At 43.6% G+C, this 7,245-nt stretch overlaps 2 protein-coding genes across 2 annotated transcripts in view; one reads left to right on the top strand and one right to left on the bottom strand.

Annotated features, from left to right (window-relative positions):
• The window catches only part of LOC128878787 (acetylcholinesterase-like), a 30,831-nt gene that overhangs the window by 19,805 nt on the left and 3,781 nt on the right, over positions 1–7,245 (bottom strand). The gene's annotated exons all lie outside the window — the stretch shown is intronic.
• The window catches only part of LOC128878792 (uncharacterized), a 13,242-nt gene continuing 7,341 nt past the window's right edge, over positions 1,345–7,245 (top strand). Inside the window, exon 1 of the mRNA XM_054127320.1 lies at positions 1,345–1,560. The gene's annotated coding sequence lies outside the window, so the exon portion shown is untranslated. The remainder of the gene's footprint in view (positions 1,561–7,245) is intronic.

Raw genomic sequence — 7,245 nt, 5'->3', positions numbered from 1 at the left:
GAATTTCATGATATTTTTATGCCGCGTTGATAATGCCGATGCGATAATTCGTATTTATGGACGACGATATTCGATATACAATAATAATAATAATAATAATAATAATAATACCGAACCGACCGCTTTCAAGTACCGTGTTTTTCATATTTAAAGAATACAATCTTGTATTGCGTTACGATTACGTTTTTCTTTTCTTTTCTCTTCTTTTCGTTTCATATCCGCGAACCTGACGTACTCGAGCGATGTGTCTCAAACGGGAGAGCACTAGTCCTTCCATGACGGCCAACTTTTTATTCTAAGATATTCGAAACTCGTCCCACGCAATAATTGTTTAATTGATCTCGTGTTACGATAGCTTAAATTCTAGCTGACGATGTTGCAAAGGTAAGGAAATCAAAGCAGACGATAGAAATACGTGGAAACGACAGCCACGATTGCTCTTTGCGTCCGACCCCGACCCCGACCCCGATCCCGACCCCGATCCCGACCCCGACCCCGACCCCGACCGCGACCGCGACCCCGGCCGAGAAATGCTCATCAGTCGCGATTTCATCTTGATTTTCCCAGCGATTACCGTGAAAATGGAACATTGCGTAAACAGGAACGAAAAAAACGTGCCAACTCAGCAGCCAGCAACATCCCGGTGTTACGTGTGTCGGTGCAATCGGACAGCCGGAGGTTAGGTCTCGCAATACCGAGTAAGTTTTCGGTCGTTGCATGAATTTGGCAGGGACAATGTATCACGTTCGGGCCGTTGAGCGAGTAATAGGCAAAGAGAGACTGAGAGAGAGGGAGAAAGACAGAGAGAGAGAGAGAGAGGGGGGGGGGGGTCAGAACCGCAACGTATCTGCAGTACAAGCCACCAGGTTCATAGCACGATGAAACTCTGCACCGTGTGCACACACATTTATGGGCTGGCGCGCGCACAAAGCTGCACCAAACGCTCATAATGCAGCTGACCGTGTACCTCTCTGTGCGCGATCCGTGTGTGCGTCTAAGGACGGAACAGCACGTGTAAATACGCACTAGCCAACAGAGAAAAGCAACGAGGTGATTATCTCGGTAAATTAACTCGTCATTCTTCTCCTGAATCTTGACGAGTTACCATCGTTTTGCTTAGAAATGCGTAAACGACGATAATATTTCCAAATAGTTTTAGTGAAATTCTTTTTTTCGAAAATTTCAACACAAACTCAGCCCGCCCCTGTGGAAAGATTCGACCGAAACTATCGCATTGTTAAACTATCAACTTTCTCTCCGATTGTTAATTTCCTATTTACCGCTAATAATAAGTTCTAGTTGTAAGAACCCTGTTTGTAGTTTGTAATAATTTATTCAATTTAGCCACGACATTTTGATTGTTCCTGTTTGAGAGCGAATTCAAACTAGACGCGGCTAGTCGAGGCGAATAAAAAGTTGCAGACAAGGATATCGAAGGATCAGAAGGATACGACAACCCTGGTGGATCCTTGACCCGGTTACAGCGAGTCAGCCAAATATTAACCTAACCCGAAGCCATGCCCGAAGAGACTACCTTTAGGAAGTCGTTATAAACGAAAGGTCTGTACTCTTCTTAAACCACGCGACACCGTTTCGCGGCTCGTTACTGTCGCTACTACGAGCTACCCCTGGCATACATTAAAGTAATACGTAACGAGCTACGGTGTCGTCATTCCACCGACGCGACGCGACGCGACGGAAAAACGTATCGAGTTTCGAGTTTCGAATTTCGGATTTCGGATTTCGTTCGACGTCCGTGGCCGCGCGGCGCCTGAGGCTCCATAGTGAAACGGAACAAATGGATTGGCGATGCGATGCGATGCGATGCGATGCGATGCGATGCGACGCCACGCGATCGCGGAGGTCGTGAAAATCTTTATAGACTAATAACGCCGCGGCAGACTCGATACGATAGTCGAATATGCAGGATCTAACTCAATCATTTTTTGTTTCTTGTTCGAGTTGACTAGGAACAAACGAATTTGGCTAAAAAGTTTTCGTAAAACGTAGCAGGTTCATCTGGTTACGTATTTGAAAGTTGTTTCGGACGTTGTTGGGTTCGATATTCTCGAAAACGAAATCGACGGATAAACGAAGAATGCAACGATCTTGGATCGATATTCTCCATAGGACTCGAAAAGATCGAATGGAGGTTCCCTTGTACAACATCGGATACTCGACCCAATGTTATTTACTGACTTGCGCGAAATATCGATTGGCGCTTCGCAGCCGTTAATCTCGAGTTCTCTCTTTTACTGCTAAAGTGAAAACGAAATGTGGGCTGAATTTAAATTGAACACTCCTTTTCGACACGGCTTTCTTTTCGCTACGCAGATAGTTGAACGATCCGATTTTTAAGGCACGAGTCTCGATAAAAGCAATACCTCTGAGAGCAATGCAAGCAAACAGATGGTCGAAAAATGTTTATAGTTGTTGATTCGTAATTCAAGTTTGTCCAGGACAAAAAACATGTTGCGGAAACCTCGAGTCGCTGTACAGATTGAAAAACTGTTTCTGTTAACGGGCAAGGTTCCTCAAAGAAGCGCGTGCACGGCTTCCTTCCGGAGAGCTTTTCGCTTCTCGAAAATTCTAGTTCCGAATGAAAAATATTTCCTGCTGGATGGACCAGTTGTTTACTGTTGATCGAAATGCTTCGTTCTGTATATGTATGTATATCCTTGAACCTCGGAGCCCAAAGTTGTTTGAAATTAAGCGATACTTGACGTTTCACGAGTCCAATCGTAACGCTCACTAAAACAACAAGGGAGAGTCGCTCGTTCGGAGGCTCGACTCGATCGTATTCGACGCAGGACACAGTCTTCCGACGCGAATACACGGTAGCAATGCGTCGAGAACTACTGCAGCCGCAATGCAGTTCTGGTGCAAGGAAAAATCGTTCGTGCCTAGACGCACTTGTTTCTTTCTCGATTCGAATCTCACATCGATGGACGACCAATCAAAGTCGCAACGCTTTCGAGGGAGCGCAAATATTAACTTGACTCGAGTCTTGCATAGATCGAGAGAACACTCGTTAATTTCGAATTTCTAACGATAAATCCCTCTGGCTGTACTCCTGACAAGATAACTTTCGGGGTGTCATCAAACTTTTTCTGAAATGATAAATCTTGTCCGATCATAGACGTCGTTTATTTTGATGCGAGCAAATCGTACATCGTATAGGTGTATTTGTATGTGTATGTGTATGTGCATGTGTATGCGTATGCGTATGTGTATGTATGTATGTATGTATGTACAATGTACATACGAAATCGAGCAGCAAAATCTTACGGCAACGGAAACAACCAGATTGGTCGTTTTGGTCGGATTCGACAAATTGAAAAATGACAGGACGACCTTATGGTAACTAGGAGCGTTTTAACAAATATGTAACAAAGAGTTGGCTAACCTGTCATAATTCGTAATCGACAGCCAATTCCGAATGTAGCGAGGAATGGTATAAACAATGGTATCGGCTGACAGAAATTGTTAGAAAAGGGGTCGGTTCGTTTGGCAGTGGAGTAGGTGAAAGGGACGCGAATAACATGTAAGGGATAGGATGTAAGATAGATTAACCTGGTTAGATAGAGATCTCGGAGAATGTGACGGCGTAATAGGACTGCAAAAATTGGTCGTAAGCGCGACGCCAACGGTGACGCTGATGCCGACGTGACGCCGAGGACGGCGCGCCGCCGCCGCCGCGTCGCGACGGGATCTTTTTCGGTCGCAGCAGCTTTCTGCTAAAAGCAACGAGACCCCTTAATATCCTCGAGCGATTTTTTAAGTAGCACGGCTACACGAGGATAACGAAGGCTGTCCAATTTTCTCTGCCTTATTTTTTCTTCGTATCGGTTTTGCCCCTTTACAAAAACTGTCGAATCTTATAGATTCTTTTGGTCATAGTTTCACGCGAGTTTTGCTACGACATTCTCTACTCTAACGGACAATCTCTGAGACAAGTGCTGCATACAAATACCATTTTTTTTTCGTGTCGTTTCGTTTCCTTTTACTTTTTCGTCTCGCAGTCCATTTTCTGGGTCGGCCTAAAAGCCTTATGAATATTGCACTATGCCACGACCTTTTCGTTCGTCGCCGCACCATCGTCTGCCACCTTTTCATTATTGACGAACGCTTTCTTTATACGCTTACTGCGAATACGCGCGTCAGACCCCTTTCCTCTCCTTCCATCTGGACTCGCTCGAAAATTATTCTTTTTTCCACTTCTTTTCATGCTCTAAATTAGTTTCGCAGAATTCGCGACTGGCCGCGTCCGCGGCCGCGCCAGCGACGCCATCGTATCGTCTTTCTCGTCGAAAATGGTACCATGCTAACGTACGTTGCCCCAACATGTTCCGTGCGTTCCAATTGTTCCAATGTTCATATTACTATTTACGAGAAATGGAATTTTAGCAAAAACAGCTTTCCGTTTTTAGTTGAAGCGTCGCGAATTGCGACTAACATGGACAATTTATTTCGAGCAACGTCCGGCCGCGGATCGACGCGACATTGACGGAAACGAAGACGAGAAATACGTCGATTTCGTGTGAGGAAAAAAGACAAGAGACCCTGCCAGCTGCTGGAAGCAGCGGCGGCGTGGCTCCACCGCCGCCGTTACCGTCGTCGTCGTCGTCGTTGTCGTCGTCGTCGTCGTCGTCTCGAAAATGCAAACGCGCGCAGATACAACGCGATGATAACGGGGTCGTGCGAATAAAGGCCAGCGTCCTTATCGGGCCGTCGATCTCCTCGACACTTATCGATATCGAGATGTACTTCTTTTTCAATGGCCATCGGCAATCAGAGCTGCCATTCGGCCTCGAAAATACACGCTTCTTTCCCCGATGAAATAGCTCGCTAGATAACGTGACATTTAAACAGAGACCTTCGCTAATTATCGTTATCGGAACTCGCTGATTTTATCGGGTAAACAACAAAAATTCACTGTTACGTATGTACCTCGCTAATAACGCAACGCAATCATCGGAATATAATTCCTACAAAAGCGTCCATTTCATTATTAAAGCAACCTTTAATTTTAGTTAATCTTTTATAATATATTTGTACATTTGTTTATCGAAATCCCTTTTCCCCTCCCGCAAATGTTCCAATATCTATAAAAAAACATTTACTTTTAGAAAATATCCATATACAAGATTTCGAGTTTAACGTGTACAGTGGGCCATAAAAAAAGATGTTGCGAGAAAATATAAAGCTAAAAGCGAAGAAACGATGGAAAAAAGTATCGTACCTGCGCAGAGGCATTCATTTTCATTCGCCGTCCACTGTTACACGATACGGATGGCAGATGTGATGCGTGCGTGGTCTGTGCTTATGACAAAACTTATGTATCGTCTCTGCATCGCGATCCGCATCGTGTAACAGTCAACAGCGAATATTACCGCGCATTTTATTCTGCGCAGATACCGCACCCTCGTTTTATTATTTCTCCGCTTGAATCGCTATTTTTTGACAACTTTTTTTTCTCTCTTTTAGCGTATTTAAATTTAAAATAATATAATAAAAGCGCGCGAGCGCGCGCACGCGCGCCCGTTGCTGCACCGCGCCATGTCTAAAATCTGCCCACCTAGTTGACATTAGTTTTCCTTTACATACATATGTATATCTAGTGCTATTAAACGACTTTTAATTTCGTTTAAAGTAATGCGGTCCTTAAAAAACAAACACCGTTCCGATTGGAAAGAAAGTTTCGATCATTTATAGCTAATGACCACCGGAATGCAAATACGATAATCCTTTTACGTAACGCTATCGACCTACGGTCATCGAGACATTATATGTATAGACTATTATATATAAGTAGTATATCGATATTTAAAAAATTGTCTAGTTTTAGATAATCATTTCCCTCCTAGTATCATAAATCTCTCGTAACGATACATACATTTCCTGGCATATAAATGTTACGCGTACAGTATGTACTGATATATACATATGAATAGCTGTTTCATCCAGTGACAGCCAACGTAAGCCATAACGACGACATACCCAATGTTATATAACGTTGTATGCAAATCCTTGGTAAAGTTCCTTGTCTCCGGTTTATTTTCGTCAAGGGAAATCAGAAGGTCGTCCGTCGAAAACTTAACAGAGATTAACCGGAATCGTTGAAAGTTAATTAGCTCGCGTACGTGACTCTACAGTCTACAGTCACGGAGGCGACTACGACTACGACTACGACTACGACTACTACGACTACAACTACGACTACGACTACGACTACTACGACTACAACTACGACTACGACTACGACTACGACTACGACTACAACTACAAGTACAAGTACAACTACAACTACAACTACACGCATCAGAAAATCGCGTGTTTCCGCACATTGCTTCGTGCGCAAATTATCGACATATCGTTTAAACAAACAAAGAAATCATGCTTGCTCGATCGAAAAATATTCCGATTGAATTTAAACGTTGTACAGAGTGAACCGCGTAAATTGTTACCAACTCTTGTTTTGGAAACTATTAACGATAACGACAAGTCTTTCGTGACATTGTACGGATTTTTTTTATGCGATACGTGCGATACAAGTTGCGTGGAGAACGATGGACGATTTAAAGCGATAACAACATCTCGTTAGAATTTATAGGTAATAGATAATGTTTCCGATTGTCGTCTCTCTAAGTATGTTATTACAATATCCTATCCAAATATATCCTGCATATCGTTGTCGAGCTATTGACAAGGAAGGTATATTTATGCTACAATTCATAGTATTCTCGTTTCTCGATCACACATAGAGGGGTACCGCATCGCATCGCATCGCATCGTTGTCCGTTTCCCTCCAGCCGTTCGGTGCTAGATTAATCGATAGAAAATTTAAGAGAAATGAAAAAAATATCGACTCGACCCTGTTTCTCTCGAGCTGTTTGAATTTCATCTCACTTTCACCGACGCGTGTATGTAGATACGTACGTAGAGACGGGCTCCAGCCGATCGACGTCCCGACACAGAGACGTACGGCGCTGTATTAACGGCACATTGATTCGGTCGCGCCGCGGCCGCGGGGAGCGAAAAATAGCTGGACAATGAGAGGAAATGCATAATTGTGGAATCGAACGTAGTTGGGTCACGGTTCCTATTTTTAGTTTGGCTCTGATTGCTAGTTCAAACGAAAGCAAAGGCCACCTGAATGTGTCCAACGTTTACTTTACATCGTTACTCTCTCTCTCTCTCTATCTATCTATCTATCTATCTATCTATCTATCTATCTATCTATCT

This window comes from Hylaeus volcanicus, chromosome 6, assembly GCF_026283585.1.
Source record: "Hylaeus volcanicus isolate JK05 chromosome 6, UHH_iyHylVolc1.0_haploid, whole genome shotgun sequence".
NCBI classification, from domain to species: Eukaryota; Metazoa; Arthropoda; class Insecta; order Hymenoptera; family Colletidae; genus Hylaeus; species Hylaeus volcanicus.
Note: the sequence above shows the minus strand (reverse complement) of the source record. Positions and strands in the feature narration are given on the sequence as shown.